The 8,237-nt window shown below is 41.1% G+C and overlaps 1 non-coding gene across 1 annotated transcript; it reads left to right on the forward strand.

Moving 5' to 3' along the window:
• The first annotated feature begins 6,452 nt into the window (after positions 1 to 6,452).
• TRNAR-GCG (transfer RNA arginine (anticodon GCG)) lies at positions 6,453 to 6,524 on the forward strand. The gene has a single exon. It is a non-coding gene; the product is annotated as a tRNA-Arg (tRNA).
• Positions 6,525 to 8,237: the final 1,713 nt, after the last annotated feature.

Below are 8,237 nucleotides of genomic sequence, written 5' to 3' on the forward strand. Positions count from 1 at the left end.
AAGAGCAACTCTGGGCGGTTTACAATAAAACAAGTATATAAAACCTAACTTAAAACAAGTATACAAAACCTAACTTAAAACAAGTATATAAAAACTAAATTTTATATGCACTGGGAAACCAAAACGTTCATGTGACTCGCTTTATTGTGGTATTGGCTTTATTGTTGTGGTCTGGAATCGAACCTGCAATATCTCCGAGGTATGCCTGTGAAGCCTATCATCATCAGCTTTCCTTTCACCACTGCATGTAATACAACATTTAAAGACTACACACATTTACAGACGTAGGATTTGCGTAGCACTTCCATTCGCTTGCCAAGAGTGGAAGAACTGTGTCTTGATGTTTTGGGCAGGGTTGCCAACTTTTTAAATGACCCCCGTAATAGTGTCATTAATAGTATCTTGGACAGCAGACATTAATTGCTATCAATTATTTGTGATCATCATTCTCCCACCTTTGCATTCTTTCATGCACCAAAACCCTGCCAATTAGATGCTGCTCCAGTTCAAGTGACCCCAAGGCCAAACGAGAGCTGTAAGAATTTAGAGATGTCTATCTACCAAACACAAAAAGCATCCAGCAATTTTCTCATTTCATTTCCAAAGTAATACTTAGTTTTGAAGAAGAAGTCAAATAATCATAATGCTTTTAACATTAATACCAGAACTGTAATTAGTATTGAAAGAGTATCCACTTTTTTTTCTCCTCTTATCTCTATTTATTACTCTATGTCAGTGTTTCTCAACTTTAGCAACTTTACGCTGTGTGGACTTCAACTCCCAGAATTCCTCAGCCAGAAAGGCTGGCTGGGGAATTCTGGGAGTTGAAGTCCACACAACTTAAAGTTGTTAAGGTTGAGAAACACTGCTCTAAGGCACCTAAACAATAGAATATTAAGAATCTAAGTATATTATATAAATATCATTGTATTGAAATAACATATTGTATTAAAACTGAGAAGGTGGAGCAATAGGTGGTCTACATGACTAGATTTAATAATATTTCAAGGACTGAGTTATTTCTGTATTAACACTTTATGGATATATTTTTAGTTTCTTCAAATGTCACTCATTTAATTGCTATTCTGTATATTCTTTTCTGATTATATTAGCACTGTTATATTTTTGGTTGTACTTCATTGTATCTTCTGGTTGTTATATTTCACCAATAAAATACATTTTTAAGAAAAAGCTCCTTGCAAGCAAACAATTCAGACATATGGCAAAAGCCATCTATCCTACCCCCAAAGCTGCAGATCTTGAGGAATAAGGAAAGGAATTTATACAAAACAGAGAAGGTCATAAAAGAAGATAAAAAGAAAAGCAGAGATGACCACATCAGCATTTTGCTCTGATTCCAGCCACCCTTGTTCTCTGCTTAGAATTGACTTCCAGGTCCACTTCCATTTCCACCAGTTGAAACTCCTCTTGTCAAGGCAAATGGCAACTTCTGATGGGAGATTTCTGTTGAATCACATTAGGAGAAAATGGAATTACCATTCCATTCCATTCCTCACCTCACCTCACACACACACACAACACTCCATCGCAAGACTTCTGACTGAGATGAATTAGATCCATATAAATACCCATTTGGTCTAGTGCAGTGTTTCTCAACCTTGGCTGCTTTAAGCTGTGTTATACAGCTTAAAGTTGCCAAGGTTGAGAAACACTGGTCTAGTGGTTAAGGCAACAGTCTAGAAACCAGGAGACTGTGAGTTCTAGTCCCCTTTAGGCATGAAAGCCATCTGGGTGGCTTTGGGTCGGTCACTCTCTCCCTGTCCTGGGAAGGAGGCAATGGCAAACCACTTCCAAAATCTTGCCAAGAAAACTGCAGAGACTTGTCCAGGCAGTCACTGAGGATTGGACATGACTGAATGGCAAAACAAACAAAAAATCTGTACCTACCTTGGCCTCCAAGGGACATTTGAACTCAGATCCTTTCATTGGTTGAATTCAATATTAAAGCTGCTGTGACATCAAAACCCACAGGGACTTATTTGTCTGCCAGAAACTTATATTTCATTCTGGCCCACAGACCTCTGATGAATTAACCTGCTAGAGAAAGAGCAGCATAGGCTCTGGGAATTCTTGGATATTCTCCTGGTGAGTTGATAGCCTGTATCTAAACTGATCTATTCCTTGGCCCCTAAAGTAATTCTTCACTGCCTTGCCTTGAAAACACAGCCATCCTGCCTTGGGGATGACCTTGGAAAAGTAAACATATTTATGAGCTCTGAGTTCATCCCACTCCATTTAGCATAGAAATTCACAACAGGACGAGGAAGGACAAAGAAAAGAAAGAAATCACTGGTGATCCTAAGTGATTCTTAAGTGATAACAGCTTTCCAATCTCAGCACTCATTATAGAAAATGTCTAAAATGACAATGGAATTTATTCTGAAGACTTGGTGGTTTTTGAGGATGATCATGTTCTTTCGAATGATGGCAGTGCTTTGGAAACAAGAGGACAACTGGAATGGATACTGCATATTTCTGTCATTACAAACACCCTGATACTAGAAGGTTGGAAAGACACCTATTCTCTGTCAGTTAGATAATGGCCTGAAAGATTTACCTTTCTTTCTGTATTTGAACAAGTCTTCTATAGCTGAGAATCCCAACTAGATGATTATTTAGAAATCTGGACTACTTCTACCAATGTTTATGTCTAATTTCCTATGTTTTTCTATTGTTAGGTAAACTAAAGTTGCTGATAACATAACGGTATAATGTGACATGAATTTTACATGAATGTAAAGCCAATTTTAATTAGTATAAGAAAACTTACCCTTTGCGTGCATCTTCCCTTCATTTTCCCATTTCCTTTTTCAGGCAGAGAGAGAGAGAGAAGATGACCAGCCTATGCCGCTGTTTCTCTAGTAGGTTAATTCATCAGAGGTCTGTGGACCAGAATGAAATATAAGTTTCTGGTGGACAGACAAGTCCCTGTGGGATTGCTGAGCATAGGACCACCCATGATATTCTAGACAACCAGCAAAATGTTGGAGAGGGAATCTCTGCAAGAACAACAACAACAAAATTAGAAATCAGAGAATGTTACAAAAGTTTGCTTATGTTTATTGCATACAGTAAATCTTCCATCGTTATCATCATCAGGAGCTAGGCTCACCTGCTTTACTGAGACTGGTTCTCCATTTCAAGGGCTGTCAATTCTCCACTGGAAAATATCCTCCTCTTGATGGACTGTCCAGTCCAATCTGTTAAAATATCAACAAACTCTAGGAAGGAAGAACAGGGACCGTGAAGTGGTTTAGTTTGAGCTCAGCATTTGCTGACTTCCTGGAGAACCCATCCATGGTTTTTCTTGGCAACCATATGGAAGTGGATTGCTATTGACTTTTCCCAGGATATTTGTCTAAGTTCTCAATCTAGCCTCTACCCTGGGATAGTCTCCTATTCACCTACCAACCAGATCCAAACTTGGTTTGCTTTCTGAGATAAGCCAAGATGGGGTAGGAGCTGCTACCTGCTATGACGAATTAGCAGTGGATAACATGGCAGCCTCATTTATATTATTGTGCGCAAGAGTGGATCACAAAGGGTAGCAACCACCCTATCTTGCCAACTGGGCCTTCCTCAACCAACCATGGTTTAGCACGATCTGTGAACCCTGTCTTAGGGTGCTCAGCAGAATTTTTTAAAATCATTCCTTTATATCAAAGTATTAGAATTTATGTGCTTTATGTGTTTGTATATAAATATATTTGCTAAAGGGAAAGGATGGCAACATTGTATCCTATGAAAAGTAACTAAATTGCTCAAAAGCCTTCTTCAGACAGCATTCCATGCTGGAGGTTAAGAGGTACCCTAGAGTGTTGAGGTTGGTGTAACTGTTATTAGATCCATGACCAGGTGTGGGAAGTCTGTCAAGAATTCAGGCCAGAAAAGCACATTGATGCTTCTAAAGATCTTTTGCAACATGTGTTGAAAAACTCCACTGCAGACAGTTCCCACCCAGAGCCAATGTGGAGGCTAATCTCTGAGGAATGAGCCTGCCATTCAAATTTGTTCCCTCTTCTACTTGGAAATGACAGCCTGGGATCTGTGTATTCAGCTGGATCTCCACCTTCCTGGGACAAGAGGTTGACACAGTGACCTCCGTCTGTTTTTCCTGCCCTTAACCTGACACCTTGGTTCTCTTCCCCTGCTCTGCAACACTGGAGCAAATCTCTCAGATGCAGGTCAATTCCTGTCAACAAAACTCATTTCCTGTTGCTCATCATGAAAGAACATCATTTTTGAGTGGCTGCCAATGACTGTAGGCATACAGCCTTGTTTCTGGATTAAGAGAGACCCCCAGCACAACCTTTTGATGGATGTTCACCTAATAACAGAAAGCCCCAAGTGGTTAAAGGCTCACAGAAGACAGTCTTTCTCACTCAATATGGTTTTTCATTTTATTTTTCTGAAAGTCAATATTCCATGCTTATTGACCATCCATAGTGAGTTTTTATTTTATTTTTTGAATAGATTCTTGTTCCTTTAGGATTTGGAAAAGGCAAGCTTCTTCACAATTACGAGCTTTCCTCAAGAATGCTTAATATGACTATTTTTCTTTCAGTGGCTCCATTTGGGTATAATTTTTTCCCAAAGCCCACCACCTAAGTTTGCTTTTAGAAATATTGTGCTGAAAACTTCTCCAATTTTCCAAACATGTTATTTCTTCCCAGAGAAAGAGCTTTCTGGTTTTCAACCTCATTCTCAGGGTGCTTGAAAATGTCTGTTGGTAGGGCTGGATACCCTGTCCAAGTAGGTGGTAACACCTAGCTGATGTTAATTGCTCTTTAACATCTGATCAAGGACAGACTTAGTATTTGGATAGGAGATCTCGAGGAAATGCCAGGACTAGAAAGTTGAAAAATTATATCAAAAGAAAACCAAACCAATTTCTGCAATGTTACCAAGAAAACTATATAGAGATATCCCTGAATTCACCAGGCATCAGTGAAGAAAACTTCCTTTTTTAAAAAATTACTTGATCATTGAAAGTTGGCAAAAAGTGAGGTTGATGCTATTGTTTGCTCTTCCAGAGGTTTGCGAACTCTATCTTGCATTTTGATCACTTTGATTAATTACCTTACTTGCTTATTTCTTACTTACCTTACTAATGTTAATTATGGCCCCTGCATGTCATTAGAGTCTGGATGGAGGAATTATCCAATGGTAAATTCAGCCTATTTCCCAACGTACAGCCGGGCAGCTGGAACAGCTTTTCAACCCTCCACCCAGGCAGAGTTTTCAATTTCAAAACAGAGCATCCGGTTGAAGGATTGCCCCCTGACCATCCCAAAATAGTGGCCCCAACCCTGATGGAGTCATTGAATAACTTGGGGGTTAAAGTCAAGCTTAACTCTTAGGGACAAATACATGAAGGTAGGTAACAACAGAGAAAAAGTGGTTTGCCATTGCCTTCTTTCTGTATCTTTGTACTGTACCACCCTAGGCTGTCTAGTGGTAAAAGGTAAAGGTTTCCCTTGACATTAAGTCCAGTCGTGTCCGACTCTAGGGGGTGGTGCTCATCTTCGTTTCAAAGCCGAAGAGCCGGCGTTTGTCCGTAGACACTTCCGTGGTCATGTGGCTGGCATGACTACACGGAACGCCGTTACCTGCCCGCCGAAGCGGTACCTATTAATTGACTCACATTTGCATGTTTTCAAACTGCTAGGTTGGCAGGAGCTGGGACTAGCAACGGGAGCTCACCCCGTCACGCGGATTCGAACCGCCGACCATATTACTGTCTAGGTCAAACCCTGCTTAGCTTTTCAAGATCATGTGGCTGCCACCTAGCTGGGCATCTTGACACAGAGAGTTTAAAAACCACAGGAACTGTTTGTTTATTATTTATTTTTCAAATTTCTATTACCACCCATCTCCCCCAAAAAGGGGGACTCTGCAGTGTACAGTAAAATCAACAATTAAAACCATAAAATATAAATTACAGTATAAACAAACCAATAAATAAGAATAAAATAGATACAAAATCCAAGGAGTGAAGATCTGTTAAACAACTACAGTGGCTGAGATACTGGTTGGGGAAGAGAGGTCGGCATACTCTTGTGGCAGTATTTATGTATGCATTTATTTACTAATTTATTCAATTTGTATGACCGCCCATCTGCTAGGTAGCTACTTCTCTTACACGCAGTCAAGGGAAAGCCTAGCGTATTGCGCAAATGCATTCCCTGGGTGGCCTGCCTCCAACTCTATTGCATCACAACTCTTTCTCTTCACTCCAGCCCTTTCTAAACAAAGATTTAAAAGAAGGATCTGCAGCCAAATGCTTTACCACTGCACTCTACCCCCATAGCAGGAAATAAAACAGTTGCTTCTCCTTGAAATAAGGTCATTACTTGAAAGAGCCAGAAGGGAAATGAGAAAAGAATAAACAGCTACAACCAAGCCTATTAGGGAAGAGATAATAGGCAGCTGGGGGTATAGCTCAGTGGTACAGCATTTGACTGCGGCTCAAGAGGTCCTCAGTTCAACTCTGGGTGCCCCCTTTTTATTCATCCCTTGTCTTTTTTTTTTCTCCCCCTTCCTCAAAAATGTAAAATTTCCTCTTACTTAATGGGTGTGTTGAATCATTTTTGTCCCATAGGCAAAGGTGCCAGTGCATGCCAGTAAAATACAAAGCAACTCTTTCCATTGTCGTTTGACTCTTTCCAATGAGCTTTAAATCATTCTCCAGGGAAATAGCCTACAGGTAGTCCTTGCTTAATGACCAAAATGGTGACCAGAATTTTGGTTGCTAAGCGAAGCAGTCATTAAGCGAATTCAACCTGATTTTACTACCTTTTTGGCGGCGGCTGTTAAGCAAATCACCTCGGCTGTTAAGTGAACCACGTAATCCTTAAGCGAATCATGCGGTCCTCATTGATTTTGCTTGCCAGAAGCCAGCCAGGAAGGTCAAAAATGGTGATCACATGGCACTGTGATGGTCATAAATGCAAACTAGATGCCAAGCACCCAAATCATGATCAAGTGACTGCAGGGATGCTGCAACAGTCGTAAGCGTGAGGACCAGTCACAAGTCCTTTTTTTCAGCACTGTTGTAAGTCCGAACTGACACTAAACAAATGGTTGTTAAGCAAGGACTACCTGTCCTTTTTTCTAAACAAATTTACTTATATTCTTCTCTTTGGTTTAAGCTCAGCCTGTTGAATACAATCAGAAAACTACGTAAGTGAGCATGTTTATGTATGCGGTTCCTACTCCGTTACCCGCTTCTGCTCACAGGGGCTCTGCTGGATGTTTTCTTGAGACAACCTTCATTTCTCTCCCTTTCAGTTCTCAGCACACTCCCTCTTTCTCCCACATGTATTCTGGGCCTTTCCTCATTTGCCATTTATAGGGAGCCCAGATTCCCTCAGCAACCCAAACTTTCCCTGGGATCCTGAGCTAGTGGACTTATTTCACTTTCCGACCCCCTCCTCCTCCTCCTCCCCCTTCAATATAATTTTTACTAGAGATTTTTACAACTGTAAAAGATAAACATGAAAAAAAATACAAGTAATGAGATTAAGAAAGAAAGAAAAGATAGAGAAAAAGTGCAGAAAAGAAAAAGAAAAAGATCACTTCTTTAAATATCTTGCCAAGGTTGGAAATCACTGCTTTGGGGCTGTCAGATCTGAGCTGCCAGAATCCCAATGGCCCATAGATGGCAGCTAGAATTAGGGATTTCTGTCTCTCTGCTGCCATCTGGTGGTTTGGGATCCGCAGGACACTGGGTTATCAACCGGCCTCTCCTGTCTCTTGAAGATCGAGAGCAAGGCAGAGCTCAAAAGACACATCACTCCCATGGCTTTTTATCCAACCCGTTGTTTGCTATTTGGCTCTACCAGGTACTGGCAATAAACCTCTCCTCTCCCAAAGGTGCATCAGGACCAAGGCATTATGAATGTCTCAAGGCATTATGAATTTTGACCAGGCAACTGACGATACAGCCCCGGCTGCTTCGGCGCAGCATTGCAGGTTCCAACTAGATGGGCGAGTCTGAGGGTCAGCGTGTCATGAGAACCGAACTCTTCCTCTGTAGTGGGCCTTTTGTTGTTTATTCGTTTAGTCGCTTCCGATTCTTAGTGACTTCATGGACCAGCCCACGCCAGAGCTTCCTGTCGGTCGTCAACACCCCCAGCTCCCCCAGGGACGAGTCCGTCACCTCTAGAATATCATCCATCCATCTTGCCCTTGGTCGGCCCCTCTTCCTTTTGCCT

Source organism: Candoia aspera, chromosome 9 (genome assembly GCF_035149785.1).
Source record: "Candoia aspera isolate rCanAsp1 chromosome 9, rCanAsp1.hap2, whole genome shotgun sequence".
NCBI classification, from domain to species: Eukaryota; Metazoa; Chordata; class Lepidosauria; order Squamata; family Boidae; genus Candoia; species Candoia aspera.